This window comes from Anabas testudineus, chromosome 6 (genome assembly GCF_900324465.2).
Source record: "Anabas testudineus chromosome 6, fAnaTes1.2, whole genome shotgun sequence".
In the NCBI taxonomy this organism is placed as follows: domain Eukaryota; kingdom Metazoa; phylum Chordata; class Actinopteri; order Anabantiformes; family Anabantidae; genus Anabas; species Anabas testudineus.
Window position 1 is genome coordinate 22,480,096 of NC_046615.1, and position 27,232 is coordinate 22,507,327.

Genomic DNA, 27,232 nt, shown 5'->3' on the forward strand with positions numbered 1-27,232 from the left:
CATCCCATAATTAAAGTACAAGTAAAGGTTCATTATATTTGAACATTCATTTAAATCCAAATGTGTCGCTCTGCTTCTGACGGTGTCTCATGATCTGGTCATGTGACGACCTCGCAGAGACAAGTCCAGGTGAGGTCAGGAGGAGTGGAACATCCTGAAGGGCGAAGGGGACGAGGGGCTTGATGTTAACGGGAAAATGAGCTCGATAGCAGGAGGAGGAGGAGGAGAGGGAGGCAGGTAGGACAGTGCCAACTCCAGCCTCAGAGGAGGCAGCAACAGCGGGGGTCGGTACCACCGAGACATGTTGTGGGGGGACAGAGCCACGATACCTGCCTGCACATGATTAATGTTGGAGTCAGAGTGGTTTGTTGAAGGTTAGATGAGGACTGAGGTGGCGGTCCCAGCTCGCTGCCGTGACATCTGTGGAGGGGGACGATTTGTGGCGATTGGTTCGCCGGACTCCCAGCAGGCCACAGACGAAGCTCCACTCTTCTCCCCTGAGCTTCTCCTGCTGCGGTTTTCCCTCCACTTCACATGCTAAATTACAACTCAGAGACATTTATCATCTGCAGAATTCAGCAGCAAAATTTAAAATGTCTCATTTTCTAAATTAAACCTGGTCTGTGATGTGACTGATTCAGGCTGAGCTACAGTCCCCACCTCCGACCAGCTGAGACAGGGCCCCTGGAAGTGTCTGGTGTTTTTGGTTTTGCTGGTTTTGTGGTTCTTCCTTGCGGGGAGAGGTCTCAGCTGGTCCAAGCAGTAACAGGTGTTGTTTTTAGCAGGTGTTCTGTTCTGTTAGTGTTCTCTTTGCACAGTGATGTTCTGTTCTCCCCGTCGTTACTTTGCTTTGCAGTGATCCTCAGTTTTCTTTCTCCTCTGAGTGATTTGTTTCTTTTCACGTCTTCCTGTCTGATCTGTTAGTTTTCTGTTCATCATATCATTAATAAACTTACAGAATTGAATTGAGTTCAATAGTTAGCTCATTCGTAACACACTGCTCGAAGGGGTCCAGTAATTTTTGTCTCCAGAACAAACTCCATTCACTCCTCACACTGTGCAACATAGGGAAATAATCTCCTCCACTCGCTCCCCTCTAAACAAACTGTCTGCAGATGTAAACAGGCTAAATAAATATGAAATAAATGTCAAAGAATAGAAAATAGAAAGAAAACTATTTCCAGATTGTTGGAGCAGTTTCCATGACCCCTACTGTAACTTCTGCATAAACATATATCACAAATCTAATTATTTTTCACATCAAACCATCTAAATAGTTCATTACATGAACTACATGACTTCTTTCTACTATTATTTCCTTTATTTCCTTTTTCTTTTGTTTCTTCTAGAAAATAAAATCTGTGACTTTGTGACAAATTAAATTTAAAGCGAAACCTGATTTTAATTTAAAGGAAGATGGACAGGACGGAGGAAAAGAAAAACAACAGGGAGGAAGGTATAAAAAAGAAAAAGATCAATATATACAAGGAGGGAGGGAACAAACAAAAGCAAAGGATAGAAAAACTGATGGAATAAAAGAAGGATGAAAAGAAGGAATGAAGGGGAAGAAGAGAGAAAAGGAACAGGTCTGCTAAAAAATTAAAGTAATAAATAATGAGAGGAAGAAGGAAAAATGGTGGAAACTAATGAAAGAAGGAAAAAATATGTATTGAAGGAATAATTCAAATTAATTATTTAAAGCTGCAATAACTAATATTTTCACATTCCCTAAGAAATGAAGTGAAAAATGGGACAAAACTCTCTGCTGCTCTAGTCCAGTTCACTTCTGCTGTTCTGTTGTTATATCAGTGAAACGGGAACGTTTGTTGTTGCTGCAGACGAACGAGTCCTTTTACCTTTTACCATTTAGTCATATAGGCTGTTTGTCTCAACACTTTTATATAACTAACGTTTGTTTTTGTCTCGTATCAGACAAATATTTCATGTTGGGAGACTCAATTCATAAATCTTTAAATGTTTTTTAGCTTTTCTTGATTTGTTAATTATGTTGTAAAAGTTGCTTCTTTTGCTCTGAACTGTCACAAATCAAATGTCTGTGAGGCAGCTCTGTATTGAGCGCTGTTTAACCTGCACTGAGACACTCTGCCTCCTGGGAAACGTGTCCTGTTGCTCTCCTGCATCATCCATCATGGCCGCCGAGGGAGGCAGTGAGCTGTTCGTTCCCGAGAGGAAACTGTCCGGTGCTGCAGGCTTCTGTTTTAAATCCACACAGAGCAGAAGGACGCGAGTTCCTGCGATAAATAAACGTTTTGTGTGAAATAAATCAGCTGAGAGAGTTTCATCGTTCAGTGTCGCTGGTACATGCTGCTGCATCCAGACGGTGAACCTGTTCTTATTCTATCAGCTGGAAAAACACCAAAACCAGGTTTAATTTCGTGTCATCAATCACTTCACAGCTCACTTTTACCCATTTCACATGTATTTTTATCCATACAAGCAAATACAAATTCACAGAACATTTCCCCTAGTGACACGAATACATGAAGCATTTACAAAGACAATTTAAATCCATATTTTTAGTATCTTATAATATGTCTTACAGCGTTTATATTTCATGTTGTCACGTTTTAAGTTTGATATAGGTCTACATATGAAATTGTTATTGATTTTATTAATCAAAAAATGTTCACAAACCAGAGGATCATTAGTAAGAACTATTTTCAGTCCTAGTTTCAGATTCCTGCAGCATCAAATAGTCACAAGTAAAAGCAAGTAAAATACTTTATAATGCAATAAGAACTATGAATAATTGTAAACAGAAATCATGCAGCAGTAACAAAGTGTAAGACTGATCTCACTGCATGTAAACAATCAGAATAATGAATAAAACTCTACTGCACCTAGTTCAATACCAAAGGTACTTTTAATTCCAGTGGAGGTCATCCATATGCTAACATTCATTTGAGTCACTCGAGTAGTTTTAAAGAGAAATATTACACAAGTAGAAACTCTCTGCCGCTGCTCTGAACATCCTCCCTGCGGCGGTAGGAGTATTTTCTAAAGACTATTCCCTCACCTTCCCCTCGTGGTTAAGAGGGGGGAAAAACGTCTCTGGATGAAGCTGTGATAAAAACAGAGTCAGTGTTGCATCGCGGTGACACTGAGCCAATGACACTAAGCAGACCTGGCTCCCACAATGCATCAGCTGTCCTCAAATATCAATTTTGCACTTGACTTCACACGGATGGCTCCCCATCGAGGGCTCCTCCGGCTCGTTCCATCCATTTGTCATTAGTAGATCATCAGCGGGGGCCGACACACACACACACCACACACACACAGTAGTAACACTACAGGTATTCCCACTCTGCAGCACAATTTAGGTCTGTTATCACTGTAATGCATACGTCTGCAAACAAACCGCAAACAAAGAGGCAACATAGCTAAGCACATTCACTCCAGAGTCCTACAGTGATGCTAATATTTAACTCTATATAACTCATATGGTATTGTACTATATGTTGTACTAGTATGTACTTTTACTTAAATAGCAGTGGTAGAAGTACACAAATAAGCTTAATATCAAAGTATTCAGACACAGAACTACCATTCAGACTAAATTACTCAAGCTGAAATACCACTCTACTACTTTGCTAATTGTATTTTGCAAATATGAGCAAATCTAGAGTTAATAGCTGCAGGACACTCAAAAGTATGAGTTTTTATAACTGTCTGACTGTCTTTTAATTACTCTTCACTTTATTTCACTTTATTAATTGCACTTGATTTCTCTTTTGTTTCTCATTTTTGGGGGTGTTGGTGTTGGGGGCCTCTCAACATACGGATAACTTGGAATCTGTACTGTCCCTGAACGCAGCACTCTGGAATAACAGGTGATGTAACGCTAGCCCTACTCTAATTTATTTATTATGTATTAATCTCACACAGGCAGGTGATAGGTCCTCAAAACAAAAAAAATATATATCAGATTTCCAGAACATTCAGAAACATCAGCGAGTATTGATGTTGACATGTGTCCTGCAGCTTGGCAGTGGGATGAGGAGGTGATCGTGGACATATGTGTCATGGTTTCAGAACCATTACACCTGTACTAACCATCCATTATATTACAGTCAACCACCCTGGCTAACATATAGTACAGATAATATCTGTACACAACCACTAGTCTGATTAGTAGAGTGGCAGTGATCATGTTTTCACTCCAAGGCCTCACTGCTCTTCTTCTTCAATCATCTGGCTAACCTTAACTAGGCAGAAATGGTAAACGGAGCTGTAAGATGAATTGTAAAGTTGGATTTATGGTCCCATTTGGAGAAAAGGATTTATGTGTTTAAAGCTAATTAAACACCAGAACACAGCTCAGTGGTTTGCAGTGCTGGGGAGTTTTCTAATGGTATGCACGAAGGGGAATGGCCAACACCAATCAACAATGGTAACTCTATTTTCTGCAAAACACAATTTTGTTGATGCAAACTATGAGAAACAACTCGTTTTAAGGTGAAGGAACACTCTGGTTTCCAGGACGATCAGCCTGAAGTGCATAATAAACAATTTGAGCATTCTGGTGTCACCAAAGGATGGATGGTTTCGTCAGACCCTGTGCAGAAGGTTTCTCCTGCGGCGACGGCAAAGCGCCATGATTTGCAGTACAAAAGAAAGAAAAATGAGGTTTGTTGGTGAAGCCAAAAAGCCCCATCGCTTTCATCGAGTCACCTAATTATTCCTCTGGAGGTCCAATTAGCCCAACAGTGGCTGGACATGAAGCAAATCGCTGGTCCGGCAAGGAGCCGACGGATTGGCTGTCTGTACATATGGTACAAAAGATGCTAAAAATACACAGCTTTAGACTCTTCATGCAAATTCAAGCTAATTGTATCTTTAAATGAAAAGTTAGTAAACTTTTAATTGTTGTGACGGTGGCACACGGATGTGACGATTCTTTTGTAAGGGAAAGAACTGGAACGACATGCCAAGAAGAACACGGGTCTCTAGTTTTAGCAAATGACTGAATACAGTTCTGTCGTTGCACACAGATGGCCGAATTACAAACATATGCTCGATCCAGACCATTTCTAACATAGTCTAATATAGTTATGTAACACAAGTCGTATCTCATAACTGCATGGGAGCTAACGAAAAGTTTCAAACTAAATTATGCGGCAAGCAAGAATAAAAACAAAAACATGAATCTAACAGCACAAGTTAAAATAAACCTGGGCTTGGTTTATGGAATCTTTGTGTTTAGACTTCAATAAACTAGTACAGAGCTAAAGCAAAACGTGCATGTGTCCTGTTCCAAGATGTACCACACTTTAACGTCACTGTTGGCAGGTGGATTTTGACACTTTTACCCCAACAGGGCAGTGGTAAACATACAGCTGTTCAACCTGGTGGTGGATTGTAAAAATGTCACATACATCTTTTGATCTAAAACCCAAATGTCTTAGTTCTGGTGTGAAGCAAAAACAAACAAAATAACTCTCTTTTTGAAAACGTCGCTCTCTTCTAGCTCTATTTTTGGTCTCCACCAACATCAAAATAAAGTATCTGGTTCTTTAGCTACTAAATGTCTCAGTTAGTCTGTAGCTCAGTAACTTTGCCATTTTAAATAAAACTATTTTAGAACAAAATTAATAATTTCATTATAACAAAAGGTCGAATTCCATTAATCATATAAAGTCAAAGGCTTCTACTGTGTTGTCATCCGCTGTGGACGCCTCTTATATTTTTCTGTGACTTTGATGCAACTTTTAAAAACAGCCTTTTCTGAAGAGATGTTAAGTAAAAAATACTAGAAAGCAGCTTCTTAATTTGTCCGAGTGGAGCAAACATCCATCTTATCGTTCTTCCTTTGTGTCCTCTTCTTCTTTTGCTCTGCGGTGACCAGCCAACATTCAGGACTGCATGTTAAGCAAAGTTTCTTTAACAATTCATACCAGAGAGCGTAAAGCGCAGACAAATGAGCTGCGATGTGCACCATCCATCACATCCATAGAAGACTCATTGTTTGCAGATTTTAACCTAGAGGAGTTACTCCCATTCTTCTCCTGTGAGACCCACAAATCATGAGCTGACAAGGAGAGCCAAGCCGAACCGAGCTGAGCCGGGACACAGAGTTCCTAATTTTAAAGAGGAGAGATTTCTTTTAAGTCTGATTGAAAAAGGAAGTTTGTTTAGGAATCTCCGACCTCGGCAGCTTGCTAATAGCACTCAGTTTAATTAAGAAAGTTACACTTAATTACCCTAATCCTTTTATTTCTATTCATTCGGTGGGTTACAGATGTGGTGAAGGTGATAAAAAGTCACTTTCAGACAAGCAAGCTACAAAATTCAAATGTTTTTTGTGCAACACTTAACTTAAAACCTTTAAACGTTTGACTAAGAAAGCAAAATAAAAAGTTTACTCAAGTGTGAGTTCATTGTCTTTGGACTCTTCTGTAAGAAGCAGCCGTGATGATGCAACAAGGTTGGAAATTTCCAGGGGATGTTGGGTCTTTGGGACAGCTGCAGAACAGAGAGATCCTGAGTGTGAGCCAAAAGCCGAGGTTTCTCCTCAGAGATCAGAGATTGATGAAGCTGCTGCTGCCGCAGGACGACTACAGTTCAGTGTATCTGAATTATTCTAGTCGCTGGAATTATTCCAAATATCTCTGCCTCACATTTCTTCATCAGCAATTTCTTAATTTACTTTATTTTTATGACAGAAAACTGTCATTGTCAGGTAAAAAAGAACATTTTGAGAATAAAAGTCAGACTAAAGTTATGACTCTGAAACGATCCTTCAAAACATTTCTAGTTGGATTCAAACATCAAACATCTAGTTCACTAATAACAAGATACGTACTGGTGAAACCTGTAACTTCAGGTAATGGAAAAAGCGGCACAGCCCTTTAACATGTTGATAATAACTTAAGTAAGGTGGAGATAACGAAATAAAACAGACACCTGGAGATATATTTTGTGAACATCTCCGGGTAAACAGGTCAATTCTACATGTGCTGATCCCTGGAACATCTGATTATTATATTTATTTTAAATTAAATAACTTTCTGTATATATCCACACGCTCCGTCGTCTTCTGGTTAATTCAGTTTAACTTTTCATTACACAGTTGTTCTGAGTTGTTTTTCTGCTAATTCAGTGGACATCTAATGGAAACTGATGCAGTGGTTACAAAGACGCTTTCTTCTTTGTCACTGAGAAATTCACCACTGCGACGACACTGTAGATGTTCGTTATTACCGAGACAGTTCTTCTGTCATCAGCTCTGCAGATATGGACCTACGAGTCCCTTCAGGATCAGGAACCAGCGTGCGTGAGTATAGTGACTAGTATTATATGTGCAGTTATACTGTTGCTTCAAACAAATTCCCTGTTGGACTGTCAGACAGTGTCCTTGAAAATACTTTCCAAATCATTTGAAACTTTCCAAAGTCCATACTCCAACATTAATGCCCTTTTAAATGTGAGGTGTGAAAGTAGAGTTAAAACCCCTCAGGTAGAGACAGTGGTAATGTACAGAACAGTTTCTGTCATTCTTCACACAACTAATTCAATAGTGAGTCTTATTATTATCATTCGTACTCAGTGACAGAGAAGCTTTCCATCCTGCCATTTACTGTCAACATTCAGAGCAGATAGAAACAAAACTAAATCCTTTATAAATAATAAAGTCATATTTATAACAGTTATATTTAGTTTGTACTTATTTAAGAAATGACTCGATTTAAAGTGTAAAACATGGAAGGAGGGAATATACACTACATACACTCACAGCACTTCCTCCAGCCTCTGATTTATCACTCCTGCTCGACTGCTCTGGCAGAGGAAACTGCACATAAAAGTTTATGTCTGAGAAAAGCAGGTGTAAAAATCTGCTGCAATATATCAAGCAAACAGTGAATGAGAGTAAAATGCAAATGAAAATGTGTATCATGAAGCTACTGTATAAATAATCTCCCAGCTCCTCAACCTGCGTTTGACTCCTGCTTATTTGTTGTTTCACATGAGCTCAAGCCCAGAGCGATAGAACTGAAGGAGCCACTAATACTGAACTAAGTACACGACTTTTTTGGTTGAATCTGTTTACAGACATATTGTAGTTGATGGAGTTAAAAGGTTAAATGTTCTTCATGGTGGCTTTGTCTGAGCACCGCCTACTTGGAGCAAAGCGACTGCACCTGACAGGAGGACTCAGAGTCTCCGAGGTTCAGAAGGATCAGTGGAAGAGATGAAGTGTAGAGAGGAAGAAACCTGGCTTTAAGAAAGTCTGACACATGGAGGCAGGAATCTGACATGTTCTTTGTGTTCAGGTGTAACCTCAATAGTGGATAGCAGCAGTATATGTTTTGTCTACTAAAACAAACCTTTCTTTCTCAGACGTTAGTCTCATAAATAATACAATTCACACCAACTACTTAAACCAAATGAGGAGGAATTCATCATCTGTTTCACTGCCCATTTAAACCCTTTCTAATCTGGAGTTCTCTCGCTCCATCACCTGATGTGATGTCAGTACTGAGCTTCTGTAATATTACTAAAGACTTTCTTAAAGAGTGGAGTGGTGGCAGCAGTCTGGTTAATATTCTCAGAGGGACGTCCTTTAAAAATGTGATAAATGATAGAGAGCACTGCGTCTGACACCTGCGATTAGCTAACATTCATCAACAGGAACTAACCACTCCCCTAGAAATGGCTTCCAGGAAACGCAGCCCCCCGATATAATAAATGTGCCCATCTCTGATAAAAATTCACAGAAAAAAGTAAGAAAAATGATGGTGTAAATGAGCTGCTGGAAGCCGAGCTGCGAGTCTGCTAACAGAAACAAATGATGATGTAAAGATTTGTCCTGATGGAAAATATTATGTCCACAGTGACGCAGCACGGTTACAAATAAGAAGGTCAAGTGTTTCTGCCCACAGCTTCCTGGAAGCCGTTTGAGGGCACGGCCACAAGCGATGAAGTCTGTATCCTCTAGTGTCTGGTACTTCAGTAGAATCATTTTAAGACACATTCAACAACAATTTTGACTTTAATCGTGAAATAAAAACTTCCTCATGGCCCTAAATTATTTAATTTTAAGATATCAGTGGCAGACAACAGCCTTTCTTAAGGTGAATGTATGTTTTAAGGAAGACTGAAATTCCTATTTGTGATTATTTGTGTTTAACTGAACATTCACATATATAATGTATCTAACAGCTAACACACACTCACAAACATCACTGAGCTGCATCAAATGGATTCTGTTATTTAAAAGGTGATGATGAAACTAATGGTTTTCACTCCATCAGGGTTTTTCTCCTCACAGCGGCCGAGATCCACTCTACTTAAAAATGTATGACCATGATCAGGCTCACACGATGTTAAATATAATTACATATAAGTTAAATATAAATTGTACGATCTGCGAAATCGAGCTGCTGCTGGTACATTTGAAGTGTTTAAAGACCAGTGAGCAGAGCAGGAGAGGAATATGTTTGTTGTCTGTGTGGTTTGTTCAGACAACAGGTTTCAGAGACGTTCAACATTCACATTTCACTTTCTTACATCTGTGCAGCATCGAATCGGCCACGTGATACGTGTCGTACCAAAAACACGGCATTCAGCCTCCTCGTTATCAGACATTTAAATTCAACCACCACTGTGTGAGAGAGAGGAGAAAGTGCAACTGAGGCAGTTTTTGTAGGATGAAACAATCTTCCAGACGGAACTAAAGTCAAACAGAGCATTTCATTACTGGAGAAAATAAGCAGGTGAATCTGTCTTTGTTCACAAGGACTTACATTTGACAACACAGCACCGTTTACAGGACACTGTTGCATAAATCAGATTTACCCTTTCACAAACACCCGGGTATTTGTTTTTCTTTTTTTGAACTGATGCCAGGAAATTATTTAGCATAATTTCCTCTTTAGTAATCCTGGAACGAAAATGTATTAAATGTATTTTATCATCTATAAACACAGGTATTTATCTTTTTATACTTGACTCTTGAGTCTGAATGACTCAGACAAGATTCTGACTATGAGATTTTAACTGTACAACATTTTATTTTGGGCATTTTGGTTGTGAGGACATGTTTGCGAGGACATTTTAATCGTGAGGACAGGATGTTGTTTCTGAGGATGCTTGATGTCTGCAAGGACACGTTTCTTACAAGGACAATACAGACAGCAGCTCAGGTTGAAATCATGGCTTCAAGGGCACATTTAAAGACGTGTTTGCTGTGGAGAGGACAATTTGGTTTGAAGGATATTGTGTTTGCACGTTTGTGGTGATTATGTTTCCGTGGACATTTCATTGGACATTTGTTGATGGTACTTATGAGGTCCTGATGTTTGTGAGGACATGTTAGTGAGTTCATGTTGGTTGAAAGGCATTTCAGTTGTCAGGAAAGGGTTTTGTAAACACATGATGTTTGAGATACGCCGGTTTAGACAGAGAAGGTAAAAAAAGCTCTTCGTAGAGATTCCAGACTTCTATTGTAGTTGTAGTTTTCCCGCCGTCCGTGTCTAAGTGAAGACGACAGTGCTCGGCTCCTCCTCTGCTTCAAAAGGTCTTTGTGAATTTTAATGTGAAGCAGAGCCTCACTGAGGCCTAACGAGTGGCTGTAATTAGTGTTTGTTAAGATGAATGCGAGCGCATCCTCATTAGCATAGCAGCATTTAATGAGCAGCAGCATCACAGAGCCCTAATCACCAGGATAAACAAACAAGTGGAGGAAAAAAATCATTACCTGCCAAATAAAAACAGCTGATTGTGATGGTTATCAACCCGGCAGATACATGAGATGGAGAGCAGCCTTTAGGACACCACCCCAAACCAAAAACACCCAAAACACTGGAGTCACAGGTTTTATTTCATTTCTTTTCTTTCTACAACTCTTAGTATTACCAATGCTTCAAGATCACAGCTGAAGCATTTTGAAAGTTAAGTCAAAATATTATGAGAAACGGTTAAAATGTAAATTAATGCTTTAGAAAAAAATCCAGTGCAGAAAGTAATTAACATTTAATTTTGAACTTCCAACCCCGTGGCCTCATTCCAGTCGGCTGTGCATGGAAAACATCCAAAGGGACACATCCTGATCAGATACCTGAACCACCTCGGCTGAGGTGGCTCTGCTCCAGCCTCCCCCTGGGTGTCTTATCACTTTGCCTCCTCTCAAAGAGGCGTCTAGCCACTTTAAAGATGAATCTCATTTCCCTTGTTCCACTGGTAAATGACAAGTTTTGCTTTCAGGTTCAGCTTCGTCCAGTACAAAACTCACACTTGTACTGACGATGCACCAATGTGCCCGTTAGGTTCATGCTCCATTTTATCGTGTACCAGTTTGTCTTTCTGTATCTGGAAAACCTTCAGGATCTTAACCTCCTCATTCTCAACCACCTTTGGAGGTGTAGGCCATTTTGACTTTCCAGCCCATACCTGGCACAGATGTTCCTTTACACTACTACGTCCTGCCTGCTAAGATTTACAGCCGCTGTTCTTTGCTGGATTGTCTCAGGGCGCCCTTCGCACCGCCTCAGCCTCTGTTGATCTTGAACCTAGACTCTGTTTCTGTGCTGCCATGTTTCGTGCCTTTCTGCTGTCTTTCAGTCCATTTTTGTCCAATCACTGGTAAGGGTTTTTCATATCAGCTTTTTCTCCTTTTTTCTAGTGATACATGTCGTGCAAGGCTTCATCCTTTCATGATGGTTCCTGCCGTTTCTTCTCTTCCTCCTCAGGGTTCACTAAGCATGTCATCACTTCTGGCCGTCCTCCTGATGTACTCATGGATCTTTGTTGTTTCATCCTGGATAGTGACTCTCACTAGTTCTCACCCTCCTTCCTTCCAGGATGCTCTATATGGGATAAAATCCTCTAAGTACTATGAGGAACTTCCCTGTCTCGATCTCAGGGGCCTCTATCTTTTGGCTGAATAAAAAAATGCAGCCACATTTAAATCAAACATCCAAAAACACAAACAGAGAAGTTGCACTGTCCTCTGCTTTTGCCATATATTTTGTTCCCAACACTGCACTTAAATAACTTCATGTGAATATTTTCTTACCTACAGCTTTTTCATTTCACGCATAATCTTAATAACTCAATGGAAACAATGTGAGCTGGGAGTATTCCTACTGCCACGTGTTAGTATACTAATTAAAATACCATCATATCCCACAGCATACAGATCCTCCCACTCACTAACACGGCTCTCTCTGTTTTTATTTTAACCTGTGACCTCTCCTTACTGAGATGACGGCGTTGATTTCATTAATCCTCGGTGTGCACAGATGTAATTAACGAGCCAGCAGAGCTGCTGGAGCTGAATATCAATCATTAAAGTACTGACGATGTGGGCGGCAGCTCCTCCGTCCTCCCACATGTTCAGAAATGTCCATCAAACAGAGCAGCAGAGACATACAGGATGTTAATATTAACGCTGCCGCAGACTCTCAGAAAGCCCAGGAACTGTCAACAGTCTTTAATTATTCGTGAGACATTTTTACACACTTTAGTCTTACAGCTAAAGAAGAGGTGAAAAAATGATGTGGATTTAATTTAACTTTTTAAAAGAATGAGCTGAAATGAGCATTAATGCATCAAATCGGAACAACTGCAGGTGTGTAAACCCAGTAAAAATGTGACTGAGACTTATATTCTGTTTTATTTTTTATGTGTTTGATTGATTGAAGGTTGATTAATAATTATTTAAATCTCTAGGTAACCGTAGCTACACACAGCAGATCTGTGATCTGATCTATTGAAGCAGTGCACATGGACTTGTAGCAAGAGAGATACTCTGTGCACAAAGAGTTTGGAAAGTCGGCTGGACAGTGTGGCAGTTACCCCAGTCTTTAAATGCAATATTTAAATCTTTGTAAATAGATTTTCAGAACTGCACTTCAGCATAAACAAATAAAACACAAAGGAAGCTTCATTATCATTTCCATAGATGGGAAATAGAAAAATAAGTCTTTAAACATGGATTCCCAGGCCTGTTTGATTGTAGTCTGCCTTTAGGAGATTATCAACACGAATGTGAAGCACAAAGAGCGTTTCTGTGTTTCAAACTGAACAGTGAGCTTCTGCAGAGACACTGAGGTGAGTCCCGAGTTTCACGGTTATGGTTCTGCTTCAATTTACAGTCTGTACAGAACAGTTTCACCTTTCAATCATCTCCACGTCGACCTTCGGCAACATGAAAGTGATATGTTGACAGAATACGAATGCAGCCTGGTTCTGTTGAGCCTCAGAGGAAAACACCTACAGTGTCACTTGACTTCATGCAGCTCTTCATGCTGAAAAGATGAATCCTGCGCTCGTCTTTCGCTCTTAATGTTCTCTAATTACCCACCGACGTGGTGTTGCTCTGTGTTTCTCTGTGGCCGAGCATCAGTACATCCTTTTCTTCTGGCACCTTTTGGGAAATTAATTCATTTTTTGCTAAAGTGTCTTAATAATTACAGTGACATCGAGGTTAATTGCCTAATCTCTATTGCCATGGAGGCATCCTGTTGAAATCCCCACACAATCTGTTCCAGAAACAGCAGCCAGAAGATCCTCTGTTACCAGAGGGGATGCTCTGACCTAAATCAAGTTTTTTCCTTTCTCTTTTTTTTTTTACACATCCAGCATGTAGGGGACAGGGAGCTCAGGTACACTGTCGACTGTCATTAATTTTCCACTTTGATTTAACGCTGGAAACTTCTGGAGCAGAGGGAGGGGGGCTGTCAGAGGTTTCTAAAATATAGAGGTCCAGTGGAACAATGTCAGCCAAGGACTTGTGTTAGTACATTTAAAATAAAAGGCCACAAAAATCTTAAAAGTCAGACTTATGAAATAATTTACTGTTAACGATGGATAATTTAATGATCAAACGCGTCCTTCACACGTCCTTTACCGGCATCATGTTCTAACAAGTCCAGAAATGTTAAACCTGAAGCAGGTTTCTGTAGGTTTTTCCTCTTTAGAAGCACGTAGACAAGTGTTTGAGACAGAATTAAGAACAATACGACAACTTTTATGACATTCAGGTGAATATTAAGTGGAATCCGTGTTTGTGTTTGTGTGTTTTGTTTGTAGTCATACTGATTAGTTAGTATGCACAATGAGAACGTGGAGTTCACAGTGACCTTGACCTTTGACCACTGAATTGAATCAGTTCACCCTCAAGTTTAGATTGATGCCAAATTTGAAGAAATTGCCTGATGAGACTCCTGCGATGTTGACTGATGATGATGATGTGGGTGGGAATCAAGGTTTCTGAAAATCAATCCACCCAGAACACAAAGGAGCCTGTGGAATCTCAGACGTCTGTAAAGTGTCCAGTTCAGTATGTGACACTCAGAAAGTGCAACTCGCTCAAAATCTCAGACTCTGACTGACTCCACTTTAACCCGTTATAAAGCAAATCACAACTAAAAGCGTTACGTGTTGTAGATTTAATAAAGACATTGTTGAGTTTATAACAACTCAATCAGTTAATCAGCTGGAGAAATGCCCGTCGTTACCCAAACTACTCTCTCAGGTCTGAAATGTCGATATCCTACTGGTTTTAAATGTCAAACTGCAAAAGAGAATCTGTAAAGAGCCGCTCGTTCCTTGTTACACATTCAGATCCCAGGTCAATAGGTCACACGTGCACAGAAAGGAGGGGGGGGGCTGACCTGTTACTGTGGCACCAAAGCTCCTGTGCTGATGGATGTCGACCTGCATCCAGAGGTGATGGAGGCTCGTGTCAGATGGGGTGGAGAGGGTGGCGGGGGTCGTGGCAGACCTCAGCTGGTACTCTGTCCAGCTGACAAGAAGTGTCCCCTTTTCCTCCCTCCCTCGCTGGGGACGGTCCAGAGAGCGTGACCCCCGACCGGAGTGGAGTCATCTGTGATTAATAACAAACACATTCATACACTGTACTTGTGAGGACACTAAAATAATCATTGATCACAATTTCTGAACTTTCAAAAAATGTTTGAGCTCCTAAAGTGTCCCTTTCTGAACCCCCCCCCCCCACCCCCCCCCCCCCCCCCCCACCCCACATCAGGATAGAGCATATTTATCATCAGCACAAACATGTCTTCATTTCTTTCTTATGTTCATCCATCCTGCATTTGACCGTTTTAAAATGCATTGAACATATTATACATCGTGCTGAATGTCCTCGTTTATTGTGATGTGTTTATTGTGCGTCTCTTTCGCTGGGGGGGTTGCTCTTAAAGGATGTGCGGGGGCTGTTTTACAGGCCTGTGACCAGGAGCCTGTTGTGGTCAGAGCTCTGATTTGCTTTATTCATAACAGCAGTGTTCTTATATTCCTACAGTAGCAGTAACCTTCTCACTCAGCTGTCTGTCGTGTGATCACACTAAAACGTGACTGCTGCTGACAGCTCGACCGTAATGTCATCACAAACAAACACTCAGTGACATTTCATTCTTCACAGCCAATCAGCCGGCCCATCACACACCGTCACTGTGGCATTCTGGGTTGTCCGAGTCACACTGTCTACATCCGTGCTGACGGGCCATTTATCTCCGTTTGAAAGTGCGCTGGCGTTGGCCCCTGCGGCGCTCTGACGGCAGGAAGGAAAGGTGAACAAACAGCTTTTCAGAATGGAAACGCAGAACATTCGGCAAAACGTCCACCATCCTCTGGGGCAAATAGCGCATTTTAATTTAGTGTTTAATAGGTTGTCATAACATGGCAGAGCGTCTGGGAGAGTGATTGAATAAACCATTACCTCCCCTCCTGCAGTGGGGTTGGGGTGGGGGGGTGCTGTACAGCGGCAGACTCATGAATACTAAGTGTGTCTTTGAATGTAAAACAAAACATCACCAATGTGAATGTGTGAAGCTTAATGTCCATGTTCCTGCGTTTCAAACTGAAAGACATCTAGTGCGTACAGTCGTCATAGTTTCAATCTCCATCCTTCAGAAAAACTTTGCTGTGGAAACATTTCATGTCTCCTCTACATCACTTCACATTTACTGCACTCACCAAACCTCTTATCGAACTATTTTATTAGTTTCAATATAATTCTGGTTTGTTTTGTTGACGGCAGATATAATAATGTTGTTTCAAATTAAAAGTACAGTTACTTCTAAGATTTCTTTAGGCAGGTCAGTAATAGCGTAATATAATACTAATACTGTAATAATACTTTAAAGGGAGGATGTGATGATGATGTTATTGTGACAGAGCTAAATTAAATGAATTAAAGAACACATCAGCAAAAATTGTAAAAGCTACACAAGCTAATTGTGTTTATGTAAAATGTGTGATGGAGGTGGACGTGGAGGTGGATGTCGGGATTTTACAGAGATTGTGTCATTTACAAAACTGCAACAATCAATATGCTCCGTTCTCAAATTATTAAAAGTAGATTTAAAGAAATGTGACATAACACGGTGGTAAACATTCGTCTGTCTCAGTGTTTTTTTGACTGTCCTGCAGCATCACACTGTAAATTTCCTGATTTTTACAAAATAAGTTTTATTCTCATTTGGAAAAAGTCCCATCTTTTCTGTAAATGGGGTTTGAAATAAACATTAAATTAAAGTTAAGTAGCTCAAGAACAAGAGAAAAGAAACTGGCGTTATCTCTAAAGTTTATTATTTATTCATCTCTTCTTCACATTTCATCTCTGACCTCAGTGAAACCGTCCATTTCTTTGCTCGTCTGTTCAGTAAACTCGGCTCTGCATGGAAGCAGGAAACCATTATACTGTCGCCTGCAGTCGGTCGATCTCCTGCTGCCACTTGCTCGTTCCCACCAATTAGCAGTGACCTCGGGGGCGACTAACAAGGTCGCCGGCGATGGATTGCTCCCATATTTACTTACATAACCTGATCATGAGTTCGGAAGATGAATTACACCACAAACTGTTTGAGACAAGCCTGCTGGATATTAATTTATAAGCTCTGATTCATATATTTATAACTGTAGTGACTTATTAGGCAGCAGCGGAGAACAAGAGGAGGAAACATGGAGGAGAATTTAAAACTGGAGCAATGAGAGAGGACATGAAGACACCGGGGGACCTGTCACAAAGTAACTTCAACTTAGTCGGATGTCTGGCTTCACATAGTCTTAACATTTGTGAACTGGTCTCCTGAAGGTGGTTCAATCCAGCTCTGAGGGCGCTGATGTAAAAGACGTAGCTGGTAACAATGGGCCAAGAGGGCGTTCTTCTCAGGACAGGACACTTTAACTTTGTCACAGCTCTTCAGCCCCTCAAAGGTCAGCGCTGTCAAGATGATTCATCAGTGCAGGTGACACAGAATCAGGGATCACAGTTCAACCCAAGTTGAATTCTACATGAAAATGTTGCTCAGATCTATTAAAGCTCCTCGAGCAGATCCTCAGATATCAGAGAGTACATGAAATAAACCTCACACTTCTGCTGTGTCTCGATCTTCAGGCTGCGTTCGTTTGAGCCAAGAGTAACGAACCAGCGTTCGAGTGTTGTCACTGACGCCACGTGAAGTGATGCTGGCTGTGAAATTCACCGAGTACCGTGACAGAGGTGAGGGAGATAGAAGCAGCACCTCCTCCTCCCTCCATCTCTCTCCCTCTAATAGATTTGTCTCCACCGGGAGTTCGACTCTGATCTCTGGCTTCATCCTCTCAGCTCAGGCGGTAGGAGGTGATGGACTGTATCCCTCCATCACCTGACCTCTGGCCTCTGCAGCCGCCCTGCTCAATCGCCACGGCCTCCAGACAAAGAGGAGGCAGGTGTAGCAGGGTGGAGGTTACGAAAGCATTTATCTGTCAGTCAGCGTTCGGTGCCACAGACACCAACTTAAAGAGAAACCATCTTCTCTGCTGCTTTAATATCTAAAATCAGATCTGACTGATTCCTCGTGAAACATTGCTGACGAGAGGCCGACAGAGCGTCAGACGTCAGGCAGGACGAGAGCTGATGAGAGGAGGCTGCAGCAGATTATTAGAACTCCGAGGCTGTAAGTGAACCTGGCAAATAACGCATTAGGGTAAAATTGGTTATCAAGCTTTTTATTTCCCCAGACTGTCGAGCAGTTTGACCCCCACTTTTATATCTCCCCCATCACCGATGGTTAAAACCTGTCTCTTCAGTGTCTTTATTATTCATTCTTCAGTTGCTCAGTGACTTTTTTCATGTCCGGATAGTTCACAGACTTTTCTCGACTTTTTGGACCCGATATAATTTCTATTCATGTTTTTTCTTGGCAAAATGCACAAGAATCAATTTTAAGTTTCATCAATTTAAAGACTTCTGTTCAAACATATATTAATGAAACTGCTTCCCTCTCCTTTTGCTGGATGTTTTATGTTTGTTTTATTTTTCTATGTGGCACTTTGAGATTTACCCACAAATGTAAAGTGCTTTACAAATATAATGGATTATTATTATTATTATTATTATTTATTCACTACATATGTTTACACGATGTCACAGCAAATCGAAATCAAGTCTACTGGTCGATACTGTGGGTTGATCAAATGTCGTATAAATGAATAAAAGACAACTAAAGATGATGTGAGTCCAGCTGAAGGAGCAGATATACAGATGAACCGGGTTATGTGTGGTGTTGGAAAAGGCCTAGTTGGTCGCCTGGGACCCTGTGATTGGCGTATATGTGTGGGGGTTTGGTGATGGAGGAAGACTTGATTTTGAAGTGTTTTAGCTGAGGGACGGGGAGCTAGGGTCATTTTTTGGAGGATGTGTAGTCATGAACAAGCAGTGGAGGCTGTTACAGTGGTCAGAGTTTCAGGATAAGAACAATGTTATTGAGGGTAATAAAAGGCAGATTTTACTGTTGATGTGGCTCAAGTCAGAGGTCGAGCTTCAACAGAAATGTGATTTTTGAGCCAGGATAGTTCAAAAACAGCTTCTTGTCAAATGGCAGCATGTTGCTTTGTGGGAAAAATTTAACCTAAGATACTAAGATGCTGTCTCGCTTTGGACGCTTTTCCTCTACAACTACAGCAAAGCTGCTGCAGCAGAGGTATTAGAAATAAGGGAAGCAATGGCAGCTGTGCCACCTCGTCTGAACGCCTACTTTTCTCTGCCCAGTCACCAGTGACATAGGTCTTATTCTGTATATAAAGATATGTGCAAATATTTCCTCTTGACTTTGACAGAAACTTTTAAACTTTAATCCAAGAAGAAAAAAAAAGCACAGTGTGAATCACACTGAGACGCGAGGATGCCAACTTTTATTATAATATGATTTCTAAAGTAATGATGAGATTAACGGAGTGGTGCTTATTTACTCTGCAGTTTATGGAGTCCAGATGAACATTTGACAGGAGGCTAAGAGGAGATGATGAACAGAGGGTTGGAGGAGGAAGAGGGGAGAGGTGAAAGATGGAGAATTGACACATAGACTGCTGCACAAATAACAATCAGTGAAGGTCAATCTGAGGCCAAGCAGCTGACGGCGCCTCTTCAAACGATGAAAGAAATGAAAAATTGAAAATGAGCGATTTGATTATCTTCTCGTCAGCGGTCTCGGTGATGCATGGAAGACGGCCGGCCTGTTTGGGCTTCGTTTCATTAGAGAAGGAAAAAAAAAAGCCAGATAAACTGAGCAGGTCACAGATTGAAAATGGAAAAAGATGACAGAGGTCGCAGCTCAATTCACTGACCACAGATTGTGTAAAATAATTTTTCAATTGAAGTCATAAATTAACCCAAAGATTTAAGTACTAACTGTGAACCATGTACACAATGAATCAATGGAACAAACGTCAGAGTTAAAAAAGGGAACGGTTACAGGTTGTAGAAATAAAAAGTCTGACTGAACCAATTCCAATCTGTTGTGCTGTGTACTTAATAAACTACTTAACTAGTAAGTATAGTCAGTAAAGCAGCAGCGAAACATGTGATACAGAGAGATCAGTAACTGTAACATCCTCATATTTGCTCCAAGACACCAGGATTTAAACTCATCATGTGTCATTAGGGTCACGCTTCCTGACCTCTGTCCACCAAAACATTACAACCACAATGTGGTGTAAATGTTGTGGCTCATTGATGTAAAAGACATAATCACATGTTAGAAAACAAAAACCTGCTAGTTACAACATGATGTAATAAAAATGTATTAAAAATACAACAAGTAAATGTATATAATTAACCAGTGGTTTCATTAATTTCTTGTCTGTCAGGAAATTTCTGTTTTTCCACAATAATTGGACATTTTGGGTATTTTGTTAATATTATAATTAAATTAAAGGTAAATATGTCAAGATTTAAACCCAATATTACACAAATTGGCTGCAGTTTAAATAAATGACAATTAGCTAATTAGCAGGCTGTAATTTATAAGCTTAACAAACATTGTTCAGGCATCATGTCAATATTTCTGCTTATTAGGAATATTCTACTAAACAGATTCAAATGGGAGCAGCTACACTAAGTTTACGTCACATTACTGTACTGAGCTAAATAATAATTATTCTAACGTCATTTATGGAAACTGTCCAGTCTAACGCTTGGTTTTAGGTTTCATTTGGCTATTTTTCCCTCTCTAGTCTGTGTAGTCTGGGCTGAACCTGTTCCTGATCCTATCATCCTCCCCAACATACGTTCTCCGTCACCTCGGAGCATGGCTGGCGTGGCGGCCGTGGTGAGATGCTATCACACTTTGACGATCCAAACATGCGTCACCCAAACGTGTCATGTCATATTACTGGGTTCTGGGTGGGAGATGGGGGGTTTCTCAGTTATCAGGCTGCCTGAGCTCTGTCGACAGCTCCATTTGTGGCTCCTGGGATGGATTTCTCCACTCTGTCCCTTAAATCATATCACAGCCGGCCAGGAAATGATGGATGTTGTTGTTGTGGCACAGCGATATAGACTCTTGCAAAAATGACTGAATTACTGGAACATAATGCACGGATTAGATGGTTTTGGGACATATGAAGACTACATTTAGGAACAGAACCTGGATCTTTTTAATGGTTTAATGAAGAACCCATTTGTTTTCTTGTTTTTTCCTGCTAAATTAAAAAGTTTAGAAGGAATCTTGAAAACACAACCATCAAAGTGCTGCTAAATGTGACTCACCCTAACTTTCCCATTGAATCAGCTGCTTTTCATGTTACCTGCTTAGACTGCAGTTTGTAAACACACATACACACACTCACACACACACACACTCTTGGTAACCTTGTACAAAGATTTATCTTTTGCAAGCTCAGTAGCCAATCATGTCAGAGCTAATTAAAGGTGTGAAATATGCTAATGAGAGACAGTGTGCAGGCTGACAGATATTCAATGTTCATTCCATCATGTAAATGCTGTGCAGCCGAATATTTTCCTGCTGTGTTTATGAATCACCTGATCGATCAATCAACCGACTCGCTGTTGCACGTGTGTTTTGACTGACAGCTCCTTTGACGATGCTTTTAACTCACTGACTCAACACTGAGCAGCGGCACTTGAAAACACGCGTCAGTAATAACAGAACTTAGATTCTGGCTTCTTTACCAGCTTCTTATTTTATGCATAACTGAATACCTAATGCTGAGTGTGGCTGTGATGTACACGGGCAGACACATCGATGCTACTCAGCCTGCAGGGGTTTGGACCAAAGCAGCTTAAAAGCACCTGCAGCCTGTTTAAAGCTTTTGTCATAAAGTTGACTGTGTGCTGTTTCAAATACGGCTCGATCCACTGCACTCCAACAGCTCCGAGGCTGCAGCCTGGTTCAAAATGAAATCTGGGGTTCTGGTCTGAAGGGATGCACGTACCCTGAACTCATCACCGGCATTTAGTGAAGCCGGGTGCCAGAGGACAGCAGTAAGAGTTTACAGCCATGCTAGCAGCTCTGCGAGGTGGTTTCAGCTAAATGCTAACATGCTGGTATTAATCCTCAGGGATTAATACCTTGTTCACAATCTGAGTTAAATGTGTTATCGTGCTAATCTACCTGCACCTTCCTCACTTTCTGCTGTCTTGTCCGTCTATTGATGCTGCAGCAGTTTCCCTCCCCACCACTGCTTATTAAAACCCTCTGTGCAACTCTGTTATATGGCAATATCGGCACCAATCGATCTCATCTGCTGACAGGTGGAAGATGGATGGAGCATCAAACGTTTAGACGTGTGATTCATCCACAGTTTTGATGCAGAATGAGCTCCAACCTGTCTGGTTTGTCCCTGAAGGACGTCCTCAAGACATTATTGAGCTCAGAAGTGGATTCATTGAGCTTTGGATGTATCACAAACAAGGTAAACTCAAGATCCACTTAGCAGCATCTTTGGTGCTTTTAACAGCATCTCACAATGTTGACGCAGCCTTAGTTTTATTCCCCGAAGAGGGCGGGAAATCAGGAAACTCAGAGAGCAGTAAACTCTGGACAGAGGAATGTTCATCACAGTGGAGCTTCCTTTGTAAATCTGTGAGAAGAACTAATCCAGATTAATCAGAGATAATAGTTGCAGCTAATAAATGAATAAAGGCTAATTTACCTATACTTTAATTAAACTGCTGCTGTGTGTGTGTGTGTGTGTGTGTGTGTGTGTGTGTGTGTGTGTGTGTGTGTGTGTGTGTGTGTGTGTGTGTGTGTTTTCATCATTTGAGCTGAGGTGTGATTATAATGGGGATAATACAGCTGGTGTTTCTCCAGGAAATAGGTCCCTGTGTGCCCACTGATGATGCAAATTTTATCTCATAAATCATCAGGGTGAGGCACTAATTCAGTATTGAGTTAAAAATACCTTTACTAAGTCTCAACTCCTCTGGACACAAAATACAAACTTCACACTTTGAGTCCTTCTCTGTGACCATGAGCTGATTTGTTAAACCTCACTGGGCCTCTGGTCTGATTATATCCAATACTTTCTTTGTTTTTTCCCGTTTGTCAAGTTGACTTTCACCAGATAAGATGAGGACCTGTGAGCAGCACAGTGGACATGAATGTGAGAGGTTTAATGGTGATAATGTCTTGTCACAGTTAATGTTCGCCGCAGTCTGCCGTCATTTAGCGGCGGGGTGGAGGTTATTGTTGGAGCCTTCCTGCAATCCAGCAGTCCAGAAATAGCTCCCAAACAATAGAATCAAAATCAAGTTTGATTCTTCCCCCCCTCTAAAGCTGCTGCTTGCTGTGCCACCGTCCTCCATGCCTTCCTGTTTTGAATCGGTTAACCTTTCTGTTCGGGGCGGCGCGGCAGGGTCCTGCTCCGCAGATTAGTCGCTGACGCATTTATCAAGGGATGACAAATGAGCTGTCCTTCCAGATGCCTGATTACTTGACCTTTATTCCACAAGAGCCTGGTGGTTAGAGGAGAGAGGCGGGGATGGGGGGGGTGTTACTGGTGGAGCTAAGTGGTGCCAGTCTCATATTCGTCGGCCCGTTGTGAGAGGAAACGCCTGGATGCAACGCCTCGACGCGGACGTGAACACGAATTAAGAAACAAGTTATTAAGATTGGCCGGCGCTGAGGCGAGGTAATTGAAATTCTCAGATTCCCCAGAAGCAGCCAGAGAGCCGGCACATCAGCTTCTATTTGAGTCCGAGAGGCTGATGAGTATCACACATTAAGGCCTGGGGAGGAAAACTGACCATTTAGTGGCCCCTGATTTGAGATCATTACACGAGTGGGACCCCATCAGCCCCTGAACGTGGCATTTCTTTCTCCTTTCTCCTGCCAGCTTATTTCTGGTTTTGTCAGGCAGCAGATTGTCATTTACGCCTCTAATTGTGTGTTTTTCCTCCACAGTGAGCAGCCCTGCTGGTCATCATGGACCCAGACAGTCACAGAAAGAGTTTTATTAAAGTCTGCATCCACATATTTCTACAGAACACAAGCAGACCTCTGCAGCTCTGCTCGTCCCTCAGGTCAAATAACAACAACTGGACACGTCGACGAAGCCTGGACAGAAGGTGGAACATCTTCAAGAACCTAAAGCAAATCCAGCTCCCACCGAGCAGCAGTTTTTGGGATAAACTCGACCTGGATGAGTGAGAAACGTGCTGTTGAGGAGCAACTGTAGTCGCCTCAGAGTAGTTTGATGTCACCTTGTTAGTGAGTTACAGCTTCTCCTGAAGTGACCAAAGTTTCCAGAGACAGTTGGAAGTTTTCAGGACATTATTGTAATGAACTTTATTACAATCTATGATAATAAGATGATGTACAAGGTCCAGACAGATACACAGTAATAAGAATTAGTCTTAAACAAACGATGTATTAATAAAAGCACTAACAACAACAACAACACCTGCCTTTAAAAAGCGTCACAATTAAATCATTTCATTTCAATAATTCAGTGATAAGAGATCAACTTTAGTGTCATTACAAATATACAAGGCAACGAAATGCAGTTTAGCATCTAACCAGAAGTACAATAAGCAGTAAAGTGCTACGATATGAACAAGATAAGAAGTATTATGGACAAAGTACTGGATACTATACTTTATACTGAGGTACCATTTATTTATGTTATGACCCTCATGGTTTGAATAAAACAATAAAACTGTGCATCCTTTGTGCAGAACAGTAAATAAAGCATCTCTTCTTTCGATGTTTCGGAGTCTGTTTTCGTTACACGCGTCACTCTCACGTCTCACTTCACTGTCACTTATTTCATGAAGTCACATTTCTCATCTTGCAATAAAACTTTCCAATTTGTGTGTCGACCAACTTGAGCAGCCGTCTTCACTTTGAGCACGAGGAGTTTTTTTTTTTTTTTTAATCCCATAGGTTGCAGAGAGCGAGGTCAGGACTTCATCAGGGGCCTTCGGGGCCCTCGGAGCCCCTCTCTCATCTCTGCAGCAGATGAGGGGATCAGCAGGGTGTGAAATGGCCATGGTGATTGCTCCGAGGCCACAGGGCCTCCAGCCCATTCACAGCCCTGTCAACTCTCTAATAGAGCTGGTGGAGATTGGAGACGACCCCACAGTTAGAGACTCCACTGTCCCCCCCTCCTGATCGTACTATTAAAGGTGTAGTCCACCAATAAAAGAGGAAAAACTAGAGAAATTCTTCTTCAGTGTTTCTACACTGTTCCAGTTTTACTTCTCTGCTCCTGAAGTCCAACGGAAACTGACTCACATCTTTTTGCATGTGATACACGCTGGTCTCTCCCATCTTGCAGCTCCAAGTTGAGCATCTGCACCACCCCTCTCCCATCGTTCTGTTTGGGGTTCTCAGCGTCCTGCTGTTAATTGATGATAAAGCGCTACTGATCGCGGATTCCCTCAGACTAGTCCCAGATTTGTACAGCAGCACATCAAGCTAGTGCAGCAATGTTAAAAAGAACCGTGCACGTGCAGCGACCCCTGCATTTCAGGAACCACTGCTCAGACAACTGCCTCCTAAAGAAACGTCCTCTGAAACTAAACTGCAAACTTCAAGTTTTAGTAGGAAAGTTTAGTTGTATGTAGATGTAATGTCATCACTGTTTGTATCTATAGCACTGTGTTCTTTATAATGAAGAAATGAGCATGAAACGTTCGTAGAAAATATCAGGTTAAAGATTCACACACAACATGTTAGTACAGTACAATCAGTGTTGTTCTTTTGTTCTGGGATTTGTAGACAATAACACGAGTCACCAGCCTCACACAGGTTACACTGACTAACAACCAGCTTTCATGCTAAAGTCTCTTTATCTAACACGAACACACATCTTCTTCTGCATCATGGTTTGCTGAACGAGCCACCAGATAAATAACGTGCACTGCTGATGTCAGTTTGCTGGAGAGACGACTAATTAGCTGCTCAGCTGCTGCACATTAAACAGCAAACATACCTGCAAAGTGTCACCGAGGTCCAGTAAGATGCTGATGTGGCCCCTACTGTTTAAAACCAGTAATACATCACTGACATCTGGTATCTGCTGTGAATGTCTAAAGTTTAAAACCAGCTTTATCTTAAAATAAAAGGAATGTAAAAGTAACATTTGATGTAAAAATAGTGTTGGGAACAGCGTCATCCCAGATTTAGTGATATCATTGTTCTTATTGATTTTAATTCTAAGTGTCCTTCACAGACATGAAGTAAGTTGTGCATTGTGGACAGTAAAGTGGGCCAGGCAGCTTTTTGATGTGTGGAGAGTAAATATAGCTCTCCAGCCTTCTCCTTCTAATTGTAGCTGTGTTGTTTTCATATTGTTGAATCCCAGATATGTATAATTCATCACGCAAATAATCTGGAACAAAACAAACTCTCCTCTGAGGTCCCAAGAGGCAAAGCGTCTAATGAGTTCACTCCATAAAATATTCATACCTCTGCAAAATATACTGTCACTTTCCCTGCACACACACACACACACACACACACGGTCCAATATCCCATTAGATGTAATAGCAGGTTGTGCAACTTGTAACTGCCCGTTGATCACTGTCACACAAAACCAGTGCAGACTCTCTCACTGCGTGTGGATGAACTGCTGTAATAAGAAGACGGGTTACCTGCGATGATGTGATGCATCCAGCCTCCAGATTGTCATCAGGTGTTTCAGGTAGAAGCAGTTCTCTAAAATGTAAAAGAAGAGGTTCCAGATTAAATCCTGAACATTAAGCAGGACTCAAACAAAGACCGTGCACGAGGTGAATTGAAGTCATAACTTAGCAAATCTGAACACAGAGACATGGAATTATTAGATATAGATATTGATGTCATCCTGCTCCGTCTAGACGCTCTTTAACTGGAACCTGCCTCAGAATGGTCATATTCTGAACCAGTGATCCGTGTCCACACATCCATGGGTGTAATGTAAACAGGAAGTGCTAATAGTGGTAATAGGACCAGTATCGTTTCTGCTTCATCACTCATTTAAATCAGTGAAGCGTTATGAAGTGTTGGTATAGACACTAATCAGAAACTGTGATCCACCACTTTCCTCTTTCACATGTGCTCTAAACACACGTCGTGGCTTTAGACACACAAACTAAACGCAGTAGCACAGTGGACACACAGTATTTACCTTCAGTCCTTTTCTCTGGTTTCTGTGTTGAGTTCAAGGTTGTTCGAACTGTTGCTGCTGTGTTTCGTAGAACTAGAGGTTGTGGGCATTTGTTCCACTTCCTGGATTTTGCACAGGTGTAACTGGTTTTGCTGATTGCTGGTTGGTCACATGATGTGTCCACTATAAATAATAAACCAACTTTTATTAATAGATTTCTCACATTTCCCTGAATGTTTTAAAGAACATTTGATTAACTTCTTCTTCTGATTCAGGATGAAAAAACTAAACTCAGAGAAAAAGGTTTGGATTAGACTGAGACTGTGGGATTAAAATCTGTTTCCTCTCTCTGTATAAAATAATATTTATA

General features: G+C 41.1%; 1 long non-coding RNA gene across 2 annotated transcripts; it reads right to left on the reverse strand.

The window, feature by feature from the left end:
• Positions 1–1,644: 1,644 nt before the first annotated feature.
• LOC113165805 lies at positions 1,645–27,027 on the reverse strand. Of its 2 annotated transcripts, XR_003299127.1 has the most exons (4): positions 26,884–27,027; positions 26,369–26,432; positions 14,640–14,851; positions 1,645–2,252 (listed from the first exon to the last, which is right to left on the reverse strand). It is a non-coding gene; the product is annotated as an uncharacterized LOC113165805 (long non-coding RNA). The 2 variants fall into 2 exon arrangements; XR_003299126.1 differs by lacking the exon at positions 1,645–2,252 and having other exon boundaries at positions 10,825–14,851.
• Positions 27,028–27,232: the final 205 nt, after the last annotated feature.